At 43.0% G+C, this 26,163-nt stretch overlaps 1 long non-coding RNA gene across 1 annotated transcript; it reads right to left on the bottom strand.

Moving 5' to 3' along the window:
- Positions 1-22,407: 22,407 nt before the first annotated feature.
- Positions 22,408-25,404, bottom strand: LOC307127713. Its single transcript, XR_013816677.1, has 7 exons — positions 25,202-25,404; positions 24,531-24,604; positions 24,237-24,284; positions 24,070-24,153; positions 23,714-23,919; positions 23,387-23,546; positions 22,408-23,288 (listed from the first exon to the last, which is right to left on the bottom strand). It is a non-coding gene; the product is annotated as an uncharacterized lncRNA (long non-coding RNA).
- Between the last annotated feature and the right edge of the window lie 759 nt (positions 25,405-26,163).

The following is a 26,163-nucleotide window of genomic DNA, read 5'->3' as shown; positions in this document are numbered from 1 at the left end:
TTCGAGTAATTAAAAACGAGCCAATAAACATTGGCATGCGATCACGCATTCCACGCACCGCCCCGCGTTGCGGTTATAAATAAGGAAGTGGAAGTGCCGCATACCGCTTTCAACTTCGGAGCCGAGCATTCAGTATTCTGGTGTTCCTACGGAGAGATTTTTCATCTTACGAGCGGAGAGAAGAAAAGTCCTACCTGTTCCGGTCCAGTGTCGGTGTGACGGTGCCTTGCAGCGGTGGTCGCGAGACTCCGAAGAAAACAAACAGCTGTTTCCACAGCTCGCTGGGCGTTTTCTCATTGAGTGCTCACAGCGGGCTTGCACCTTTGAACTGCTGTGAGCCGCGGCCATTTCCCCTGTGTGCCTCGGCACTGTCGGAGCGGTTTTTTCTCTCACTAAAAGAGCAACACGGTTTGACCCTGCGTCTTTTTCAAGATGTCATTCAAACCGTGTGTTTCTGGATGCCGTCGATTTCTGTCCCCAGTTGACGGACACGATCGCTGTCTCTCGTGTTTGGGCGTTCAGCACGCAGAGGCGGCTTTCGTGGATGAGTCATGTTCGCACTGCGCGAACATGACCATCGCAGTGCTACGGTCTAGGCTCCAATACCTCAAAAGGGGCGGAGTCCCATTGCGTATCCCCCGATCTAGTGGTCCTCCCGCTGCAAAGCAGAGGGCTGCTACTTTGGCTGATACCTTTGGTGGAGATCTGAGGGTGACGGTCAGGGCAACCCCGCCCAGTCAACAGGCTGCTCGGGCCCCTCCCCCCTCCGCTGCGCCGGCGCAGTTCCCGGAAGATCGCGGTGGTCCTTCCCATGGGGGGCCACCCGTTTCTTTCGGGGCTCCTGCTGAGGACATGTTATCGATAGCTGCATCGGGGGACGAGCTAATGGACTCTGGAGATGAGGATTCGGCTGCGTTGCCCCCTTCGGGTGTGGCACCGTTGCCCGAGTCTGATCCAGAGCTCACGGCTATACTTTCCCGGGCCGCCGCGAGTGTCGGGCTCGAGTGGAACCCTCCACCGTGTCCTGAACCCTCGCGGTTGGACGATTGGTATCTCGGGACGGCCCGTGCTGGTTCTCAGCGCCCCGCCCCAGTGCCTTTCTTTCCGGAAGTGCATCAGGAGCTCACGAAGTCGTGGACGGCGCCCTACAGCGCTCGTTCACGATCAGGAAGTTCCTCCGTCCTCACTACCCTCGATGGGGGCGCGGCTAAGGGTTACGTGGAGGTCCCTCCAGTGGAACGGTCGGTTGCGATGCAACTGTGTCCTAAGACCGGCTCCGACTGGCGGGGCCATCCGCGTCTCCCCTCCCGGGCGTGTAGGTTCTCGTCCAGCCTAACGGGCAAGACCTACACAGCCTGTGGAGAAGCCGCGTCCTCTTTGCATGCCATGGCGCTCCTGCAGGTCTACCAGGCCAAGGCGCTCAAGGAATTGCACGAGGGTAGTTCCGACCCAGGGGTTATGCAGGAACTGCGTACCGCAACGGACCTCGCCCTCCGGGCGACGAAAGTTGCCGCACGCACCCTGGGTCGGGCGATGTCCACTCTGGTGGTCCAGGAACGCCACCTATGGCTGAACCTGGAAGATATGCGTGAGACCGACAAGGTGCGGTTCCTCAACGCCCCTGTCTGTCAGGCCGGCCTCTTCAGCGACGCCATCGAGAGCTTCGCCCAGCAGTTCTCGGTGGCACAGAAGCAGACGGAGGCCATCAAGAACATCCTGCCCCGGCGACCTGCTGCTGCCTCCACCCAGTCGCCGGCTGCACCTCCGCCTGCTCGTCGCCGAGGGCGTCCCCCTGCGGCCGCCTCCGCCCCTGCTAAACCCAAGCAGCAGCCTCCACCATCGGGGAAGCAGGGTGCCGGCCGTCAGGGTGCCGCCCAACCCGTGTCGGGGCCCGCGAAGTCGGCAGGCAAGCGCAAGGGCAAGCGGCCCTGACACGGGGAGCCCAGGGAGAAGAGGAGCTGCTCCAGGGGAGGTGGTGTCCGCACCCCTCCTCCCCCCGGAGGAGGACCGGGGGGAGAATGTCAAGACTGGTACCGTAAACATCCTGCCGCTGGCCCTCCGGGGTCCAGCGGTACCCACATTCTCAATAAAAGAGCAGTTTCTTCCCTCCCTGAGCCCCGAGAGGGACAGGTTGGCAGTGCGCGACGCCCCCGGGCCTTGCCACTCCTTTCCTTCCCTCTCACCCCTCGCCAGGGGGCAGCAGAGTGGGCACCGAGGACGCCCCCGGGCCTTCTCACCCACTCTCTGCCCCACCTGGAGTATTCAGACAACACTCCGGGCCGCCTCCGGGCCTCCCGAGTCGGGTCTGAATACTCCACCTCGCTGACTCACCCCGGGTACGTCTGTGGTGCCGTTGGTCCCGCTAGTTCGGTCTCTGGGGGCCTGGCTAGGTCTCCCCAGGCCGTCTCGCTGGCTCATCCGTACCATCAGACTCGGCTATGCGATTCAATTCGCACGCCGGCCTCCCAAGTACAGGGGCATCCTCTTCACCTCCGTGCGGAGCAGCGATGCCCATGTCTTGCGGTCCGAGATCGATGTCCTGCTGGCGAAGGGCGCGGTCGAGCCGGTTCCTCCTGCCGATATGAGGTCGGGGTTCTACAGCCCCTACTTCATTGTACCCAAGAAAGGGGGTGGGTTAAGACCAATTTTGGACCTGCGCATTTTGAATCGGGCCCTGCACAAGCTTCCGTTCAAAATGTTAACGCAGAAACGCATTTTCCAATGCATCCGTCCCCAAGATTGGTTCGCAGCGATCGACCTGAAGGACGCGTACTTTCATGTCTCTATCCTTCCTCGACACAGACCGTTCCTGCGCTTTGCGTTCGAGGGGAGGGCATATCAGTACAAAGTCTTGCCCTTCGGGCTGTCCCTGTCGCCTCGCGTCTTCACGAAGGTCGTCGAGGCAGCCATTGTTCCGCTCAGAGAACGCGGCGTTCGCTTACTCAACTATCTCGACGACTGGCTAATACTCGCCCAGTCTCGGGAGCAGTTGTGCGAACACAGGGACATGGTGCTCAGTCACCTCAGCCTGTTGGGACTTCGGGTCAACCGAGAGAAGAGCAAACTCTGCCCCGCGCAGAGGATCTCTTATCTCGGTATGGAGCTGGATTCGGTCAGCCGGACAGCACGCCTCACTCCAGAGCGCGTCCGGTCAGTGTTGAACTGCTTGAATACGTTCAAAGGCAGGACAGCGGTCCCACTGAAATTCTTTCAGAGGCTCCTGGGGCATATGGCATCTGCAGCCGCGGTAACGCCGCTCGGATTGCTTCATATGAGACCGCTTCAACGCTGGTTGCACGACCGAGTCCCGAGATGGGCGTGGCAGAGCGGTCAGTACCGGGTCCTAGTTACTCCTTACTGTCGCCAAACCTTCAGTCCGTGGTCAGACCCCTCGTTTCTCCGGGCCGGAGTGTCCTTAGAACAGGTGTCGAGGCATGCTGTGGTCTTCACGGATGCCTCATCCACGGGCTGGGGGGCCACGTACAATGGGCACGCAGTTTCGGGTCTGTGGACGGGGCCCCAACTGCGTTGGCATATCAATTGCCTAGAGTTACTGGCGGTACGTCTTGCCCTGGCCCGGTTCAAGAAACCGCTTCGGGGCAAGCACGTACTGGTCCGTTCGGACAGCACTGCGGCCGTTGCGTACATCAACCGTCAGGGTGGTCTACGCTCCCGTTGCATGCTCCGGCTCGCCCGCCATCTCCTCCTGTGGAGTCAGAAGTTTGTGAGGTCACTTCGTGCCATTCACATCCCAGGTGCGCTGAACCAGACAGCCGACGAGCTCTCTCGCCAGTCGACACCTCCGGGCGAATGGCGACTCCACCCCCGGAGCGTCCAGCTGATATGGGACCACTTCGGAGTTGCACAGGTAGACCTGTTCGCTTCTCCGGACTCGACCCATTGCCAGTGGTACTACTCCCTGACCGGAGGTACCTTAGGCATAGATGCACTGGCGCACAGCTGGCCCCGGGACCTACGCAAGTATGCGTTCCCCCCAGTGAGCCTTCTCGCACAGACACTGTGCAAGGTCAGGGAGGACGAGGAGCAGGTCTTGTTAGTTGCGCCCTACTGGCCCAACCGGACCTGGTTCCCAGAACTCACACTCCTCGCGACAGCCCCTCCCTGGCCGATCCCCCTGAGGAAGGACCTGCTTTCTCAGGGGCAGGGCACTCTATGGCACCCGCGTCCAGACCTCTGGAATCTCCATGTCTGGTCCCTGGACGGGACGCGGAGGTTCTAGGTGGCCTACCACAAGCAGTGGTAGACACCATCGCTTCAGCTAGAGCCCCCTCTACGAGGCGCCTCTACTCTCTGAAGTGGAACCTGTTCGTCGAGTGGTGCTCTTCCCGCCGGGAAGACCCCCGAAAGTGTTCGATTAACGTTGTGCTTTCCTTCCTGCAGGATGGGTTGGATCGAAGGCTGTCTCCCTCTACCCTCAAAGTGTACGTCGCAGCAATAGCGGCGTATCATGATGCAGTAGACGGTAAATCCTTAGGTAAGCACGACTTAATCGTCAGGTTCCTCAGAGGTGCGAGGAGACTAAATCCTCCTCGTTCTACCTCGATACCCTCTTGGGACTTAGCCCTGGTGCTCAGAGCACTTCAGGGCCCCCCATTTGAGCCTTTGCAGTCTGTTGAGATAAAAATCCTGTCCAAGAAGACAGTTCTCCTGATTGCATTGGCCTCAATCAAGAGGGTAGGGGACCTGCATGCACTCTCGGTCGACGAATCGTGCCTAGAATTCGGGCCGGCCAACTCTCACGTTGTCCTGAGACCCCGGCCTGGATACGTGCCCAAGGTTCCTACCACTCCCTTTCGGGACCAGGTGGTGAACCTGCAAGCGCTGCCTTCGGAGGAGGCAGACCCAGCCCTAGCTTTGTTGTGTCCCGTCCGCGCTCTTCGCGCTTACGTTGACCGGACTCAGAGCTTCAGATCCTCACAGCAGCTCTTCATCTGTTACGGAGGCCAGCAGAAGGGAAAGGCTGTCTCCAAGCAGAGGTTGGCCCACTGGATAGTGGATGCCATTGTCTTGGCCTACCAGTCCCAAGACGTACCTTGCCCGTTCGGGTTGCGAGCACACTCAACAAGGAGTGTTGCTTCTTCCTGGGCGTTGGCTCAAGGCGCCTCGCTGACAGATATATGTAGAGCTGCGGGCTGGGCGACACCTAACACGTTCGCTAGATTTTATAGCCTCCGTGTAGAGCCGGTATCTTCCCGCATTCTCGCCCCCAGTGGCCAGCAGCGCTAAGTGCCCGTTCTAGTGTCGGCTTGCATACGCCACTCCCGCCCTCTGGGCCGGATACGTGCGTCTATTTTTGCTCCAGTCGTGTTCCCCGAAGTTCGGCTAACCCTGTGAGTTCCTCCGTCACCCCTTCGGTGTCAGACGTGGCGGCCGTCTGATGCCAGGCCTGCACCCGTATGCTTGTGGAACGTGTGTGTAGGCTGGGTTCCATATGTTGCGGTCCCCTCTAGGCTACCCCATATGTGTATTTTCCACGGTATCAGCTACCCTACTCGGCTAGCCCCGTGTCTTTCCCTCGACAGAGCTTCCCCTGTCATCTCTAGTTGTGTTCTTCCCCCCCTGGAACCAGGTTGGGTCCACTCTAGAGACTGCCATTTGTTGCACTACCCTGTTAGGTTAGTCCTTATGTGTATTCCACCTCTCCTTCCATTGAAGGACGTGGTCCGCAGCGTACCATCTTCCGAGACGGGCACGCTTTCCCAGCGTTATCCAATAGTCACGCTGAGTGGGTCTTGCAGGAACAGCAGTGACTGTCCTTCCCTGCCCGGAGCCCTGACTCCCACTCTAACATAGGAGTGGTCCAGCGAGCTCAGGCAGGACGCTGGAAGGGCCAGCCTCCTGGCGTGTTGGTAGGGATCCCAATTCGTCGGTCAGTTCCGACGTACGTCGAACGTGACCGACTGAAAGGGAACGTCTCGGTTACGTATGTAACCCTCGTTCCCTGAAGGAGGGAACGGAGACGTACGTCCCGTCGCCAGGGGCTGTGCTTCAGCTGAAGGCCCGAGCCACTTATCTCGGCTCCTCAGTTGAAAACGGTATGCGGCACTTCCACTTCCTTATTTATACCCGCAACGCGGGGCGGTGCGTGGAATGCGTGATCGCATGCCAATGTTTATTGGCTCGTTTTTAATTACTCGAAGTAGGTCGGTCTCTGAAAACAGATCCCAATTCGTCGGTCAGTTCCGACGTACGTCTCCGTTCCCTCCTTCAGGGAACGAGGGTTACATACGTAACCGAGACGTTCTCTTGCATATTAAAAAAAATAAATAAATATATATATATATATATATATATATATATATATATATATATATATATATATATATATATATATATATATATATATATATATATATATATAATGATCAAAGATTATGAGGAAACATGATGTGCACGGATAAAACATTTATAATAAATACAGCAATATTACTTAAAGAAAATAATGGTCCGTTTTGATTCCATCGTGACTAAATTCATTCGAATTAAGTTAAAACTTTTTTAGTTACCATAATGTCCAAATAATTTCCCTTCTTGAATGCATATGCCTTTTGATATTTAAACTGTAATGACACTTCAATCAGAAAACAACCCGAACTGAACTGTCGTTTAAATTAGATTGGTGTGGAAATGAAGGTGACAACATTGAGAAGCTCACGCGATTCAATAGTTGACATTCCATCTCAACAGGTTCAACGGAGAATTTGTGTAGTCTAGTCTAGTTCTTTAATTTGTAAAAATAAGATAAGCTTGTTTTCCTTTCAAATATACTGGAGTTTGTTAACTTCAGAGGTATAACTTGATCAATACTATATTTATTTAATAATAAGATAATTGAAGATATGTTTGTTTGTCCAGCAGGGGGCGCATCGAAAACAGGTTCGGCTGTAGGTCGAGCTCTTGTTTTTGAACAACACGGTCACTCTGCATTCCTAGAAAGCCACACTCCTCAGTCTTGGCAGACACCTTTGCACATAAGGTGGGGTTTACTGTAACGTTCAACCTCTGAAAATACCCTGTATTCAACCTGCTGTGACTTGCCTCGCCCATTCGAACATACTGGGTTGTATTGCCTGAGGGGAGGAATCCAGTTGTGCATGTTCTCAACATCATGTTTTCCAGTAACTATGTGATCTTAATTGCTTTGTACAAACACACACACGCGCACACACACACACACACACACACACAAATTCAGAGCATCAAGGGGATATTTATCATCAAATCACCTTCCTTGTCAGTTTTACTGCTTTGTTATAAATCATTTTAAGCTAGTATTGGACATTTACTTCATATTACTATTTAACTAAAATGATAAGTACAATGTGAACTTTGAATAACCTCAAGAAGATGATCTGTATGCATTTATACTGGTGTCTTTCTGGAAGAGGAAGCAGTGATATATGGTGTAACAGTTATATGACCAAACGTCCGCCAATGATAAGCTGTTTACTCTAAGTATGGAAGTGTCAAAGCTAAAGATAGCTGTAGTGTGCGCTTGCAAAAGCAACAAGTGCTGCGTGTACCACTTCTGAAACGATCTACTTCTGTAGATAACTTTCATGAATGATACAGACAAACATTATCACATAATATTATGGATCATATACTTAGGATCATCATTAGGATCATATACTTAAAGGTGCAGTAAGGATTTCTGAGAAGTGCTTTTGATATATGAAATCACCAAACCTACCGAAATGATCACACCCCTAACCTGATAGCTCCGCCCCATAATGCACAAACACTATGCGATACAGGCACCTTAACCCCACACCCCTCATGAATGTATATATGCTCGGTCCGATCCACTTTCAACAGCGTTTCTCAGAATTCGCTTTCTGCACCTTTAATGCAGGTTCATATAGTGCAGGGGTCTCCAAACTCGGTCTTGGAGGGCCGCTGTCCTGCAGAGTTTAACTACAACCCCAATTAAACACCTGAACCAGCTAATCAGTATCTTACAAGGCCCTTAGACACTGATTAGCTGGTTCAGGTGTGTTTATTTGGGAAAGTTGGAGCTAAACTCCTCAGGACAGCGGCCCTCCAGGGGCCTGTTTCAAAAAGGAGGTTCAACCAACTCTGAGTTTAAACTTGAACTGAGTTGACTTACCCTGAGATGGGAAACTCTGAGTTTTGGGTTTCAGAACAGCTGAATTGAGTTAGTTCAATCAACTCTGAGTAGACCAACTCTGAGTTAAGCACATGCACCCCAACTATGAAAAGCCACAATCAGTGGAGCTCCGAAATGATGATTCACCATGGCAACAGCACTCAACAAAAAGATGTCCGCATACTTCCAGGTCAATATACAAGTTTAATTCTTAATTAGTTTAATTAAGTTTAATTTTCATGGAATCCAAAAGGCAAAAAAAGAATGTGGCAGCAGCTAAAAATGAAAAATAAAAACATAATTCAATCAGGTAAAGCTTTAAGCATAAATGGTTCATGTGTGTAGGTTTCATGACTTTACAAACATTTGACATATTAAAGAAATATCATTCAGTGTCCTATGTGCAGCAGCTTTTCCCACAGACCCTTTTCACAGACTGTGATGACGCGTTTTAACGGTCATCAATATCGTAAATCCTGCAAAGTCTTTTGTATTTTCTTTTTTTAATGTTTGTACATTTATAATACTCATTGTATTACTTTTGCATCAAATTACAAAAAACAAGTTACCGCTGCTGTGAGGGTGTTATAATACAGCGTCTATGGGAGTGATGGTAAAAAATTATATCTTTCTCTCTTTTCACTTCCGTTATCAATCTCACTCTATTTATTCCCTCTTTTTGAAAGTTGTGAAATCACTATTGTGGAGTTTTTCTTTTGCTATTTGAGCAAATGGGGACACAAAATATATTTAATGTTTACTCTCATTCACAGCTTTAAAAGTTAACCCAACAATGACAACTTCCGCTCTGAGAAAACCGGAAATGTGAAAAGGGTCTATGCTCTTTTCACATAATGAAATGTTCTCCGATCACACCTGTTACATTTATTAATTATGGTAATGACATTAACATTTGACTTCTACTCAGGCCAGCCAAACACCAGCACCACTGACAGATGAAGATGAGATGGAGGAAGAATATTAACATCCAACAGGAAAAAGAATAAAGTATTTGTAGGAATTAAAGATGACCATACAAATTGTTAATACATGTATTTAACAGCTGTGGTGGTGGTAATGGCATATATCTCGTACTATCATCTGGCAGCATCCTTCCATCCCATACAGTAATCCGTTTTCAGAAAGTGTGATGATGGGAATATGAGTGTCATCAATGCATCCAACCACTGGAAATCCTAAAGGAAATTCTAATTATAGGTTACTTAGTGAACTCAAGTGGACGTCAGGATCCTGTATAAAAGCCATTTTTGACACTTTGACAGTGTCCTCATGATGAAATATGAGCAATAAATGAATGTTCCTGCACTGCAAAGAATGCTTTTCTTACTTTGATGAAATATGAGCAATGAATGAATGTTCCTGCACTGCAAAGAATGCTTTTCTTACTTTGTATTTGTGTCAAGTGGCAGATAACTTAATTGTTTTAAGTAAACTTTGCTTACTTTAATTTATAATTTTGATATTTGTACTTGAAATACGACAAAATACAAAAAGAAAAGCATTTGTGCAGTTTGAATGAATTAATGAATGAAGTATTTAAACAGTGCTGATGCTTTAAAAAGGGGAGGAGCCCGAAATAAACTTTGGGTTTACTGAAGAAAACCTAATCCTGACCAGGTTAGGTTCATAGAGTAAGTTACCGTGGTAATTGACTCTGAGTATAAGTTACCTCTCTTTTAGAAACGGGCTTGACTTACCCTGCTTTCTCGGGTTTGACATACCTCCCATTCTGAAACAGAAAACCCAGATTTTCCCTCATTTCACGGTTAACATACTCAGAGTTTTCACTTAACCTCCTTTCTGAAATGGGCCCATGCAGGACCGAGTTTGGAGACCCCTGATATAGAGGGTGTGCACATTACCCGGATTTAGACCTACCTATATTGTATTTATATGAAGCGTTCAAAGACAAATGTGCTTTATGTATTTCCTCGGCGTCAAAATCAGGCACATATAAATGTTGGATGACGTCATGTATGAAGTCCAACCTTTAGTTTAAACTGATAATTGGTTACTCACTTTTTCGCAGTTTCCCCTATTAACTCTAGTCATGCATGCAGCAGCTCTTTTGCCACTCAATCTGGCTGAGGGGGCGTGTTCCGGCGGGAAAGTGACATCAATGCATACCCTACAGTTTTTCTTAATTGTTTACACACAAATACTGGTACATGAGACACAATGACCACAACATGTAACTCATGCACCAACCCCCTGAACCAATTCTGCTAAACTACAAGCACAATTCCTGCTTTACACTCAATTTGGAGTTCTAAAACACACTTTTTTTCAAAACACTACACACAATTCTCTGCATTTGGCACAATTTTCATGCAGAAAATCTCGTTTTCACAAGGAACACTGCCATTCAAATGTGCACACTGACTCATCACACGGGCAAACACCTGTTACACAGTTTTACAATTAGCAAACAGAGCTTTAGCATAAAAGGGCAACAGGTGAGCTCTTCTGTTTTGGAGCAGCATAGTTATTTTTTTTTTTTACTGTAACTGTATAGAATAAATTCTTCTGTTGTTTTGTTGACCACTGTATGTGCAACTTTGTGTTAGTTGGGATGTACACTGTGTACATTGTTTTTGTGGGAAAAATTAAATATATTTGTTACCACGTATTTGTGTATAAAAACAAGAAAGACTTAAGTCATTATGATGAATGGAGAAGAAGTGTTTTCCATTCATCATAGTGTTTTACATTGAGCACATCAGTGTCTTTATAAATGTCTATTCATATGATGGTTTGTGTGTCCTTTGAAAACAAAATACCATTTTGAGAAGAAATAGCATAGTTTTGAATGTAAAATTTCATTTTGCAGGAGAATTGAGGGGTTTTGCCCATTGTGTGTGTGTTTTTTGATTTGTGTGTAGAGTTCTGAGAGTATGAGGCATGTTTTCAGCAAAAAACTGTATTAGAAATTGCATGCAACTGTGATTCAGTTCGTTTTTGTTACCTGCAGCTAACAGGGAACGTTCTCAGAACTTCCCCATCGTTCTGGCAAGTACAACCCCAAATCAGAAAAAGTTGGGACAGTATGGAAAACGAAAAAAAAAGAAGTGAATTCTAAATTTACTTTGACTTGTATTTCATTGCAGACAATATGAACACAAAATATTTCATGTTTTGCCTGGTCAACTTCATGTCATTTGTAAATATGCATCCTTTCCTGTCATTCAGACCTGCAACACATTTAAAAAAAAGTTGGGACAGGAGCAATTTAGGGCTAGTAATGAGGTAAAATGTTTAATTAATGATGTGATTTGAAACAGGTGATGTCAACAGGTGATTGTAATTATGATTTGGTACAAAAGCAGCATCCAAGAAAGGTCTAATCCTTTAGGAGCAAAGATGGGCCGAGGATCGCCAGTTTGCCAACAAATACGTGAGAAAATTATTGAAATGTTTAAAAACAATGTTCCTCAAAGAAAGATAGGAAGAGATTTGGATATTTCACATTCAACAGTGCATAACATAATTAAAAGATTCAAGGAATCTGGAGGAATTTCAGTGCATAAAGGACAAGGGCGCAAGCCTAAACTAAACAACCGTGATCTCCGATCCCTCAGGCGGCACTGCATCAAGAATCGTCATTCATCTATAAGCGATATCACCACATGGGCTCAGGACTACTTTGGCAAACCTTTGTCAAGTACCACAATACGTAGTTACATCCAAAAATGCCAGTTAAAACTGTACTGTGCCAAAAGGAAGCCCTATGTTAACAGTGTCCAGAAGCGCCGTCGACTTCTCTGGGCTCGGAGGCATCTGGGATGGACCATCACACAGTGGAAACGTGTACTGTGGTCAGATGAATCAGTATTTGAGGTATTTTTTGGGAGGAATGGACGCCGTGTGCTCCGGACCAAAGAAGCAAAGGATCATCCAGACTGTTACCAGCAACAAGTCCAAAAGCCAGGGTCTGTCATGGTATGGGGTTGTGTCAGTGCCCTTGGCAAAGGTAACTTGCACTTCTGTGAAGGCACCATTAATGCTGAAAAGTACATAGAGATTTTGGAGCATAATATGCTGCCTTCAAGAAGACATCTTTTCCAGGGACATCCATGCATATTTCAACAAGACAATTCAAAACCACATTCTGCACACATTACAAAGTCCTGGCTGCGGAGGAAGAGGGTATAGGTACTTGACTGGCCTGCCTGCAGTCCCGACCTGTCTCCAATAGAGAATGTGTGGCGCATTTTGAAGCGCAAAATGCGACAACGAAGACCCCGTACTGTTGCCCACCTTAAGACTTGTTTGCAGGAAGAATGGGACAAAATTACACCTGAAACACTTCATCACTTGGTGTCTTCAGTCCCTAAATGTCTTTTAAGTGTTGTGAAAAGGAATGGCAACATTACAAAGTGGTAAATGCTTTACTGTCCCAACTTTTTTTTGCAGGTCTAAATGACAGGAAAGGATGCATATTTACAAATGAAGTTGAAAAGACAAAACATGAAATATTTTGTGTTCATATTGTCTGCAATGAAATACAAGTCAAAGTAAATTTAGAAATCACTTCTTTTTTTATTTGCATTTTCCATACTGTCCCAACTTTTTCTGATTTGGGGTTGTATAACTCTGAAGTAGAAATTTGTTAATAGAATGTTTGTTCAAAGTTATCTGGTCTTTTATAACGTTTTCAAAACAATATAACAAAAATGTTATTTATACATCATTCAAGGAACGTTTTCTGAAATATTTCAGTTGGACGTTAGTCTGACGTTTTTTTAAATCTTACCACTAATTTTGTTCAGATGGTTCAGTTATTCAAAAGTAACATTCCTGCAAAATGAGAAAAAAAGAGAACACATGCCATTAATATTTTTTGTAAAATTCACATAACCAAGAAAAAACTTTTTTAAAACATTTTTTTTTTTACGTTTGAACGTTCTGAAATCAATCAGAAATAACATTTAATGTGAATGTTAGCAATACGTATGCTCTAAAAGACCCAGTGTGGTGAAAATCAAGTTTTTAAATGTGTTTATATGTCTATGTGGTGTTTTTAATATGCTTTAAGACAAACCATGTGCAAATTCATAAGTCAACACCATTGCTGAGACTTTTCTCCTTAAAACTGCAATGAACCAAAGACAGTCTCAAAAAACACTGGTGTTTCTGACGCCACAAACTACCAACTAATCACGTCCATGCCATATCATTACTATGCTTCAAAGCAGGGGAGTCTCAAGAGAAGTCAGGTTATCTCTGTATATTTTTCAGTTGATATAAAGAATCGTGTACATTTAACAATATAGCGGGTGAATTGTGTTTGATGTATTACGAGGTTATGGTGAACTATATGCCTTTCTAGCCTAGAAATCTCGATACGCCCTAGCGGCTGTAAATCCATTGGCCATTGGCGTGGGAGCTGGAAAAACCAAACTCTGGTCAGGCCAATAACATTGTGTATAGAGTCGGTGGGCGGGCTTAACATAATGACGGCAGAGCTGGCGCGGTTCCGCGTGCTACTTGTAAACAAAGAAGCTGGCGAACAGCCTTTCGAATCGGCTTTGGCCGCCACTCTGGAAGAGTTCGCTTTTATTTGAGAAAAGAACAACGAACGGCACTGAAGTCATTCTTAAGAAAGGAAGATGTGTTCGAAGTTTTGCTAACCGGACACAGCAAAAGTTTAATCTATCAACTAGCGTTAGCTCCGCTTCACCTTCTTCGTTGCTCTGGTTGGTTGTAGCGCTATCCTATTGCGTGCAGAGGGAATTTGAAAGACAACCATTTATCCCGCCCCTCGGATTGAGCCCTGCCAATGGTGAGTTCCCAGACCCAACATCCTGATGTGGGTCTGGCTTGTCAGGCTACTGCCTTTCTCCACTGATGTTCAAAGCATTTCTAAGGATGCTGATTGTTAGAAGGCTGACTTCTATTGTCGATTGCCTGACTCTGAGATGGTGAACAGGAACATGGTTTGTGTGACATTAGCATAACATTATTAATTGTTTGATAATATAGTCAAGCAAAAGGCTAATCATATCAATTACTGTTAAAACGCATTACAATTCTGATACATGTAGACAAGCCTGTATGAGGGAGTGGAGACGGGGTTAATTTTCATATTCATGGTTCCGCTTATACTAAATTACTATTTAAGGCATGAATAAAAAAAAATTCACTGGAAATAATTTTTTAATGTCATTTTGGTGACAAAATTTTAAGGGATAAAATTACAAGGGGACTTTAAATGTATGTTCTTAGCAAAAATATGGTCTTATAATTTTGTTTGCTGGGTACAATTATCAACTAAATTAAATGTTAATAGTGGTGTTTTGTTTGTTTTTGAATGCATGAGTAAACACGCTTGCGTGTGCCTATATTTAGGTTGGTCTAAAGTTCAGGACGTGCTCATGATGAGGTGCTTGAGGTACAAGTTCATTGTTCCCCATTTGTTTTGCCTAAGAGTTCATATCATCTTTGTATTTCAACCAAGCAGAGGTCAGAGTCTGTGAGATGGTTCAAGCGCAATCAAACTGATATGTGGACAACTCTATCATTATTGTGTGTGTGTGTGTGTGTGTGTGTGTGTGTGTGTGTGTGTGTGTGTGTGTGTGTGTGTGTGTGTGTGTGTGTGTGTGTGTGTGTGTGTGTGTGTGTGTGTGTGTGTGTGGGCATGTTTTCGTGAAATATCAGGACACAAATGTGTATAATGACATGGGTATGACACAGGTATTACAAAAAGAGGGTGAAATATGAGGACGTTCCCCATGTCCTCACTTTTCAAAATGCTTATAAATCACACAGAATGAGTTTTTTTTCACAGAAAGTGAACTGCACAGTCTCCTGTGAGGGTTAGGTTTAGGGACAGGGGCAGTGTAAGGGGATAGAAAATACGGTTTGTACGGTATAAAAACCATTACGCCTATGGAATGTCCTCACATTTCACAAAAACAAACATGTGTGTGTGTGTGTGTGTGTGTGTGTGTGTGTGTGTGTGTGTGTGTGTGTGTGTGTTATCAACTTTTTTGTGTAAAATGTGACTCTACATAAAAGCGCACACACAATAATCATACCAAATATTGTCCCAACTGAATAAACAAGTTTCATATTGAACAATGTTGCCAATATGTTTACAAGCTCCCAGCATGCATCGCAGCATGAATCAATTATGCTCTCATAGGATTCTTCTGTTTTGTTGTTGTCAGTGTTAGTTATTTGTTGTGAAATGACTTGGCTATCAGCAAGTCAAGGGTCCTTTAAAAGTAAAACCTAAGACACAGATGCAAAAACAACCACCAGTGACCTGTGAATGTGAATGGGATCTCAGGTCCTCCGGTCACTGGTTTATTCTTGTCTGTCATCAGTCTTGAAATCAAACCCCAAACCTCTCAGGTGCAACTGTAATATTTAGCCTGACGTCACTGCTGCAGCCATTAGCCAATCAGCTTTGGAAAGTGCCTGGAAGTACTTTCAATCGGATTTATGATGCAGTAAACCACACCATGTTTGTTTGTTGGCAGGCGGAGGACTGCCCCTTCCAATCTGTATTGTATAAAGCACTATAAAAATGAATGGTGACTGGACTTGACTGACTTGAATAATCAGTCTGGTTCCTTCCTGTCAAGATCAGCATGTACTGTACACTCACCTAAAGGATTATTAGGAACACCATACTAATACTGTGTTTGACCCCCTTTCGCCTTCAGAACTGCCTTAATTCTACGTGGCATTGATTCAACAAGGTGCTGAAAGCATTCTTTAGAAATGTTGGCCCATATTGATAGGATAGCATCTTGCAGTTGATGGAGATTTGTGGGATGCACATCCAGGGCACGAAGCTCCCGTTACACCACATCCCAAAGATGCTCTATTGGGTTGAGATCTGGTGACTGTGGGGGCCATTTTAGTACAGTGAACTCATGGTCATGTTCAAGAAACCAATTTGAAACAATTCAAGCTTTGTGACATGGTGCATTATCCTGCTGGAAGTAGCCATCAGAGGATGGGTACATGGTGGTCATAAAGGGATGGACATGGTCAGAAACAATGCTCAGGTAGGCCGTGGCATTTAAACGATGCCCAATTGGCACTAAGGGGCCTAAAGTGTGCCAAGAAAACATCCCTCACACCATTACACCACCAGCCTGCACAGTGGTAACAAGGCATGATGGAGCCATGTTCTCATTCTGTTTACGCCAAATTCTGACTCTACCATCTGAATGTCTCAACAGAAATCGAGACTCATCAGACCAGGCAACATTTTTCCAGTCTTCAACTGTCCAATTTTGGTGAGCTCGTGCAAATTGTAGCCTCTTTTTCCTATTTGTAGTGGAGATGAGTGGTACCCGGTGGGGTCTTCTGCTGTTGTAGCCCATCCGCCTCAAGGTTGTGCGTGTTGTGGCTTCACAAATGCTTTGCTGCATACCTCGGTTGTAACGAGTGGTTATTTCAGTCAAAGTTGCTCTTCTATCAGCTTGAATCAGTCGGCCCATTCTCCTCTGACCTCTAGCATCAACAAGGCATTTTCGCCTACAGGACTGCCGCATACTGGATGTTTTTCCCTTTTCACACCATTCTTTGTAAACCCTAGAAATGGTTGTGCATGAAAATCCCAGTAACTAAGCAGATTGTGAAATACTCAGACCGGCCCGTCTGGCACCAACAACCATGCCACGCTCAAAATTGCTTAAATCACCTTTCTTTCCCATTCTGACATACAGTTTGGAGTTCAGGAGATTGTCTTGACCAGGACCACACCCCTAAATGCATTGAAGCAACTGCCATGTGATTGGTTGATAACGATTAGATAATTGCATTGATGAGAAATCGAACAGGTGTTCCTAATAATCCTTTAGGTGAGTGTATACATACGGTATCATTGAAAGGTTTAGGGTTGGTAAGTGTTTTCAATATACATTTATTCAGCAAGGATGCATTAAAAAAATTCAAAAGTGACAGTAAAGATAATGTTACAAAAGTATTTGTTCATCAAAGAGTCCTGGAAAAAAATTTATCATGGTTTCCACAAAAATATTAAAGGGTTACTTCAGTGATTTAGCATTAAGCTTTCTATCAGTAGAAACCCGGTAGTATATTAAAATTATCGTACTTTCCCCCCTCATGTCCCCCTGAGACTGGACACGTGCCGAGAATGACTGCCGTGCTGACCTCAGCTCTGCTCAGCTCTTCACTCTCGTGATGAATGAAATGAGGGTGCGTCTCAATCAGCTCCCTGGTTCAGTAGTCAGGGCACTGATCAGGAAGTCAGCCCATTGACTTATGTCCTGATCAGTGCCCTGACTCCTGCTGCGTTTGCGCCGTGCCTTTCGTTCGGCTCACTCACACTGTATTGAAAAGACACGTTCAGTTTTAATTGTAGTGTCTATTCTCTAACTGAACGAAATTATTTTATTACAATGAAAATCAAAATGATGGTAGGGGCAGTGACATGGTGGGCAAGTGATAACCAGTGGCCGTGGCTTTGGAAGTGTCCTCGTTGGGCAGCGAAGCAAGTGCATTCTGGGAGTTATTGTCTTTCATCCACATGAGACAAAAATACATTTTCTGTCTTTTCTCAGTCTAGAAGGCACCAAACTCAAAAATAATTTCACATTTCTACTACATAAATGACCCAGTTGAAATACACATTCATCTTCCCCGTGCTGAAGTGTCCCTTTAAGCAGCACAACTGTTTTCTTTTCAACATCAATAATGATAAATGTTTCTTGAGCTGAAACTCATAACACTAGAATGATTTCTGAAGGATCATGTGACACTGAAGACTGGATTAATGATGCTGAAAATTCGGCTTTGCCATCACAGGAATAAATTACATTTTAATAAACAATTTCAACAGTTCACAATATTGCAGTTTTTACTGCATTTTTGTCAAATAAATGCAGCCTTGGTGAGCTGAACAAACAAACATGACAAAATCTTACCAACCCCAAACTTTTTGTTGCTATTTAATTTTTGTAGCTTTATAAGTTGTTGTAAATCTTTGCTAAGCTGCATTTGTTCTGCATCGTTAAAATGCTTAGGCTTTGGTGGAGAAACATCACAACAGTGTGAGGAGAGGTAATAGGCCAACATTGGATGAAGGAAAAGGTTAAGTAATCAGATCAGGTGTTGAAACAAGAGAATCATAGAAAGGGGTAGAAAGTACAAATCAGGTTAAGCCTTTTTTTATGATTTTACAAAGCTGCATCATAGACTTCTTAATCTCACACTTCTCCTCAATAAGCCACATGATTTGACGTATGATGTAGCAAAAGCAGTGCTTGATGATTTAAATGCCAAAGTTGAATACTTAGGGATTTTTGGAAAATCCCTATAAGAATGAGCAATAGCGTTTGTGGTGCTTTAGAAAACACCATTAATAATAATGAGGATACAAGGGTGCTTCATGATTTAAAATTATGTTCTGTTTTTTTGTTAGTTTTTTCGCCTTCTTGTCAAAAACATGACACTTTTTCATCCTAAATGTAAAAATTCTGTCATCAATTACTCACTATCATCCTTCCAAACCTGAATGACTTTCATCTTCGAAACACAAATGAAGATATTTTTAATCAAACCTGAGAGATTTCTGTCCCTCCATTGAAATTCCACCAAAATGTTGACGCTTCAAAAAGTTTATAAAATGATCGTAAAGGTGATCCATTTGAATCAAGCGTTTTAATCCAAGAAGAGACCCGATAACGCAAGAACAAACATCACAACTATGTATCTGCTGTATGTGTATAAATCAATTTGAATAAAAACCTAAATTAAATTTGTTCATCATATAAAGCGATTGTGAAGACTTGGATTAACTGCTCGATTGATATGGATTGCTTTTATGATGTTTTGGTGGAATGGACTTTCAGTGGAGGGACAGAAATCTCTCAGGTTTTCATTGAAAATGTCTTCATTTGTGTTTTGAAGATGAACAAACAATTTTAATGGTTTCTAAATTACATGAGGGTGAGTAAAGGATGACAGAATTAAAATTTTTGTGTGAACTGACCCTGTATGGAAAGTCAGCATTATGACCTATGTTACGTCATCGATCAGTGCTCTTAAAGCAATAGCATTTCAGTTGACTTTGTTTGGTGCAGTACTTGACCTCTCCTGCATAGATTCTGTACTGTTGCCAAGGGGCTAAGGTCACATACTCAGTGGAAGACGAATGGACTTCTGGATCTGTTTGGTCATGTAGGTTGCCACAGCAAAGCGAGAGTTATGTTTCCAGTACGAGGTCATGTGTGCTAAATGAATCGATCCTGACCTGAAAATAAACTGACACACATGTTTTGAAAGTGCATGCAGGTGCAAAGTGCAGTGCATATCTGTGCAGGTGTGTGCATGAGACTGACCCAGCATGGGGACTTGCACTTTAAAGACCCAATGAAATCATGTGAGGAGCAAAGTTTTCTCTCCTGTGTTGATATGTTGAAATCTAAATCCTATTGAAACAGGAACATATTGAAGGGCTCATCGTTTAAGTTTATCGGTTGCTATTGAGCACATGTGACGTGACTTAACATGACATGACTTTTGTAACTGTGATTTCTTGGGATCTTTAAAGGATGGTTTGTGTGCAGGAGTGATTAAATGCTAAAGTAAATGACATGCACTATTTTACAGGACAGTGAAAAGTTCAAGTGAGACCAATATAGTTACTTAAATGCAAAGATAACTGTTGAAAATGTGACAACCGGCCACCAGAACAACAAAACAAGGTTAGTACTGTCAAATAGAAAATGCTTTTAACATGCCACAGATTTGGAGATGTGTTTGGAAGTGGAAAATATACAATTAGATGAAAATTGTCTATTAAGACTGTTTAAGACTCAAAAAAATGTTTTTGTTGTTTCTGCATCATTTGACTATTTATATGTGCCACAAGATGATGTACTTGACAGTTTTTTAATGATTTGCTGTTTTTTTAAAAATAAAGTTAATATTACTTAATTTGCAATTCAGTAGATTAAAATAAACTGTTTAAGATTATTTGACACAATATCATGTTTAAAGTGACCATGGAATAAAATTGGACTATTCTTATTTTTTAATGGAATATTTTTGTGTTCATTATAAATTATTTTTCCATGCACATAATTATATATATTTTTTAATTAATGTGCCCTTGTAATCTTTAATCAAAATAACTTTCCTTCCTTATTGAAGCGACTTCTCTTGTCTGATGACAGGTTTACTGACGCGAGGGCAGGACAACCTGTCACTCACATGACATCAAAGAAACAGCAAACCACACCCATCCAATCAATTCCCCATTGACAAAATCAAGTCCCACCCTACATTTTTTCTTGTTCCAGAAGCCATTTCACTCAGATATATGTCACAATAAGGAAGAAAAGACTATCGCAAATTATGTTTCATGCAGACTTTAAAGCCTTTCATGCCATGTGTAATATAGCTGTGTGTGAATGTACATTCTGCAAAGTTCTAAAGTCGGTCCTAGAGAGCTGATGTCCTGGAGAGTTTAGCTCCAACCCTAAGTTACCACAGTATAAAACTCATGGCTCCCAGTATGCATTGCAGCATGTCACCATTGTTGAGATTCATATGCTGATTCTTGATATCTGTGTGCGTCTGTGAAAATTTTTCCTCCCTAGAATGTATTTAAAAATCAAAATTCAGAATGCCTGATCTGTGGCAAAAAAAGTATTGTTGGTAAATATTATTTATTAATATGTTTAGTCAGTGATGAGTTTAGTCAACCATTTTTCTTCATTATAATTATTGTTTATAGCTTCTTTTGATTTGAACAGATTTTGTGTTTTGTTAACACTGTAACAAAAACCACAAACTCGCATAAAAAGCTAAGAGTCAATTTGCTCAACTAAAAGAAACACTGTTCACCATAATGGTGACCAAATCTTTTCAATAAAACCAACATCTAAACCTCTGTTAATTCTCAATAAGAGCTTCTATAAATGTCTTTCAGGGTTGGAGCCAAACTCTGCAGGACAGCGACTCACTAGGACCGAACTTGCCTGCCAATGGTTTAATTGTACCCTAAGGACCAATTGTGTACCTTTAAAGGTACAGTTATACGTTTTGTTCTTCAAGGAACAAAATTGTACCTCCACGTACCTATTTTTCTGAGAGTGTGGGTCAGTAGCCAGGTTATATGGACCAGCTTGCTCCTCAGAATCACAACCTGAAAATATTATTAATTATTGATGTATATATTTTCTTTCAGGTGTTCAAATTGCGTAGTTTTATATTGTGTAAGATTCCGACTAACCGGCTACCTCACGTTATTACTGTCTTATTAAAATACTTCTGCTAAGCAGCTGTGGACAACTATAACCTAAAACTGTGTCTATTAATGCAGATTGTTTGTCTGGCTATCACCAGACCAAGCTCAATCTTTTAAGATTGAACATTAGTCTGGGGAGTCTGCTCTGTATTTTCTACTGCACAAGAGGCGTGATCAACGGGCAGGGCCGGATTAACATACGGGCTAGGTGGGGCTGAAGCCCCAGGGCCCGAGCACGGAGGGGGCCCGTGATTGGCCGAGAAAATGATTGACAATCGATCGGGAGCACCTAAAGTTTTCCTGTTGGGCCGCTCGCAAAACCACACCACGCCCCCACAAATTAAGCGCTGTTATTTAGGCTACTGGAGTGCTGCGAGTGCATGGGAAAATCAAAAGCCAGGTGAAGAAACGGCGCTACCTGAATAAACCGCACGCGCATCCAGCAGTGGCAGCGCGAGAGCAGCTGGGTCGTCGCTGACAAACTCGTTCGGCGCTTTCGCCGCTCCATTGAAGTCATAACGAGCGCCAGGCAGTCGTTTTATCCATTTGAATTTGATACAAGCTCAACATCATGTGTACAGTAAAGGCTCTGTGGCGAAATTGGCTGAACCAGACTGAAAAGCTCCGACCATGTCTGAAGTGATGAGGTAAATATAGACTACACGATGGCCGTAGCCAGCTATGACCCAGATAGCAATGAGTCGGCGGACCACCGGCGGTGATCCGGCGGCTGTAGAAGCGTCAGAATTGCGTAATCGCAAACACGTTTGACGGCGCACCGCCGGCGGCAGCCGCTTTTTAAAAGCGGCAGCCGGCTTCCTACCGCCTTCGTACCGCCGCCGGCCCGCAGGCAAACCGCCGTTCCGCCGCCTTTATACCAGAAGGCGGCCCGGCGGAGGCAAACGCTTTTTTCGAACGATCTGCCTCCGCTTATTGTGTAATAAATAATATATATATTTATTTATTATTCATATATTTGTAACATGCAGTTTATGATGGATAATAATTGAACAAACCAGATAAATTCCCATTTGGCATTTTTATTCCACATTTCAAAGTACATTAACTATCAATGATACAAGATAATATAAATTAAATATAACAGACAATAAATAAGCTTAAATAGGCCTATAAATAACAAAAAACATTTTTACTAAAGAACCTGCATGTTTCCAATTAAATTTTGGTTTAAAAAAAAAAAAAACAGCCTTACAAGCAAATTATAACACTTACAATATTTGTTAATAACAAATAGGTCAGCTCTGGGATGAAAAGAATTACCATTAAATATTATATCAAATAATGAGGATATTTGGTACCAAAGAATGTGCAGGATACCAAATAAATCGAGGTATAACATCACATTTAACAAGCCATTTCTAACAATAGCATAAATGGTAATAATTTAGAGTAAAGCTCTGGAGAAGAATAGAACAGTAGTAGAACAGAACATTATAACAAGCCTGACTATGGGTTCTCCGGTTTTCCCCGACCTCCAGAATGAGGCAGCGCAAATTGGCTTATCTTCAGTGATTTCTTGTGCGCCTATATAAAGGACAAACAACCTCGCCATCCCATATCTATCCAAGGAGCTGCCTTCAAGGCAGGGTCACAGGGAATAAAAAAAAAGTAATTTCCACAGTGAACAGTGTGGATTGGGTGAGTGTAGCCTGAAACTTCTGGCTTCTTTAGGGGTCTTGATGTTACTGACTGCAGGATAAAGAAAGGGTTCCAGGTGTCAGTAGTCAGCCTAGGTGTAAGAGGTCGGCTGTGGGTCCCTCTCAGCTGTGCGGCGTCTTTTTCCACCTTCACGATCAGATGCTCCTTTCAGGTAACGCATAGCGCTAACCTGGACCGCCTCATCAGTGGCATCCTGGGTTGCCGGGTTCTTCCGGATGGCTCCTGTAGAAAATACAGATCTGTCATTCCATGTGAATGTCATAAGGCCACACACATCTACTTAAATATATAACAAATTTATATATTTATATATATATTACTTTGAACAATGGTCTTCAGGAACATGTCTCTAAAACATGCTTTATCCCCTACACCCGTCCAGGTTGTATTAATGGAAAGGTGATTAGAGAAGATACTCTAAAGCATTCGCCACACGGTTGTCTTTAGGTCCCTCCCACATTTGATTGCCAAAAACCGAAGCTGAAAATACAAAAAAGTGTTACAAATTACATATCTCTGAAGCTTCTCATACATAAATATAAAAATGTGACAGGCTGTGATTCAGACTGTAGAATATGCAGTGTACAATCTTAAATTTTACTTTTTAGATTACCCTACAGCATTATAAACAAAATCAGCACACTTACTGGAGCTCTTTATCCTGCCTCAAACTGTTGTCAAGCAACGCCAAATGGGTTGTCTAGGGGGAGTAACAGACCCCCTGGCAGGGATAACTCTCCAAAAGACACATTGGCACTGAAATGTTGCAGCATAGTGTCCATTTTGTTGTCCATGCTATGCACAACATCGCCAAACTCTCCAAGACGTCGCAGCATTAGGGTCTGATCTGCACCTACAGGGGTTCACAGAATAAAAGAATAAAGCAGTCAGTCCTGGTCCCTCAACTACTAAACTATGACATTTACAACTAGGTCTACTACATGTACAGGTGGCCCCAGTGGGAATTAAACCAACAACCACAGGTGTTGTTTGCAAGTTGTACCTGATTGCCCAGTACGAGCAAACGTCGTCAACATTGTCCCAACTTGCTTCACCTGCTCATGAAGTGAGCCGCTGTCATCCGAAGCTACAAAATGAAAGGCATTTGGTAATTTTGGACCTACATCACAGTCAAAAAAGTAAAATTTAAGAAAGAGTGCATGTTCTCACCTGCTCGTGCATTGCTTTCCCTCAGGGCTTGGTTCTCATTCTGGAAATCTACATAAAAAATATTTTATTTTAATTATATATATATATATATATATATATATATATATATATATATATATATATATATATATATATATATATATATATATATATATAACAACAACTACAGGCACAATTTTCCATACTGTTAAAGTTTCCAACATCTGCAATTTCCTGTTTGTCCATCTCAACTCCTTTCAATATTCTTCTCCTTATAGCCCAGTAACTAGACATTGTGACTAACAATTTATTTACCTTGAAAGCCGAAACGATTGTCCAACAATAGGTCTCTTGGATGAAGATAACCGATTGTGCTCTGGTCAAGGTATCTGCAAGAAAATGTGAACAAAACCGCATTGTTAACGTTAAATACAGAATATACAGTAGCTATGCTGTGGGGGGAAAAACTGGTCAGCCAAATGTGGAACAGTAAAATGTATTCATTCAGTGTAGTGATTCAAGTAAACTGCATTGTCCTCAAACATAATAAGTACAGCAGTTCAGAGAAATAACTCATAAATGACCTTAAATGCTAGAAGAACAGTAGCAACACAGCACATGTTAGCTAACACTTGCTAAAACTGACCTAACGTTAGCAGCATGCTTGTTCGGACTAACAAAATAATTTAAATAACCTATATACATCATTCTGTTTTGTTAGAAAACACCAAAAGTTAAACTTAAGTCTTTCTAGATGTAAAGCTTTGGCTAACTTACCTACAGTAGCTAGATACATTTTAACATGTAGAACATGCTTGAACTCAGTGTGTAAAAAAGGCGAAACAGCACGTGTTAGCTAACACTGTGTATTGTGCACTATATCAGCGTGCGTGTCTGAACAAACTAATTAAAACAACCTACCGGTATAGCTATACATCAAAAATGAACATAATATTGTGTGACACAAAAAGGAAACATGTACTTACTTAAACGCTCGTAGTCGAGGATATTTTCTGATCTCCTCTCTTCAAATACTAAAACCATGTGATGAGCGGCCGCTGTTGGTAAATCTGTATGTTTTACCGGTTTGTCTTCCGTCTTTTTTAAGTATACTGCCCCTCTCGGCCGGTGGAGGTACTTCTCTGTTTTTTTTTATTTTATTTTTATTTAAATTAGTACATGTATAGACAAGTACAATACAAAAAGTACAATGAGAGAAAAATAAAAATAATAAAGCATTGTGGTACAGTTCCGAATATGTAGAACAAAGAATAACAACAAATGTAACACTGTATATAAAATAAATAATAAAAATAAGAATTCTGAGATAGAAAATACTTTATAATATTAAGGCAGTCACATGAAATTGAAAAGCTTTCAGGTTTCTGTTTTTGTAAGCTTTTTGTTTTGCGACCTCATGTTTGAGAGGGTTTCAAATATTGTAAAAATCAGCTTTATAAGAGGTAATATTAGAGGGCTTCTTTTGAGTTATTCTTGTCTTATGAATGTAGAATTTTTCCTAAATAATTAATAATATATTTTTGTTTTTCAGAAAAATATGGGTTTTGAAAACAAAGTAAAATGTCATGAAGTTAGTTCTAATTTTTTGTCATGTCTATTTTAAAGTCAGTCCAAAAAGAAATAGAAAAAAGGCCAATACAAAAATAAGTGTTATCCTAAAATGAACTTTCAAACTTTCTTAACCCTCCTATTATGCTAAAAAAAAAAAAAGTATTAGCCTACATCCATTATGGGTCAAATTGACCAACACTGTTTAAACACACTCGACATGCAAATAATCAAGTGAAAATTTAAATGTAATTTCCTAAACCTAACCTTATCATGGAATCAAGAGTCAAGAATCTGTTATAAACCCTAATGGCTTTGGAGCAAAAAAAACTAATATTTGATATAATTCACATATAGGCTATTATGATTTTATAATCGC

The sequence above is a fragment of the Gobio gobio genome (assembly GCF_949357685.1).
Source record: "Gobio gobio genome assembly, chromosome: 6".
In the NCBI taxonomy this organism is placed as follows: domain Eukaryota; kingdom Metazoa; phylum Chordata; class Actinopteri; order Cypriniformes; family Gobionidae; genus Gobio; species Gobio gobio.
The sequence above is the reverse complement of the archived record's forward strand: the minus strand, read 5'-3'. Positions and strand labels throughout refer to the sequence as shown.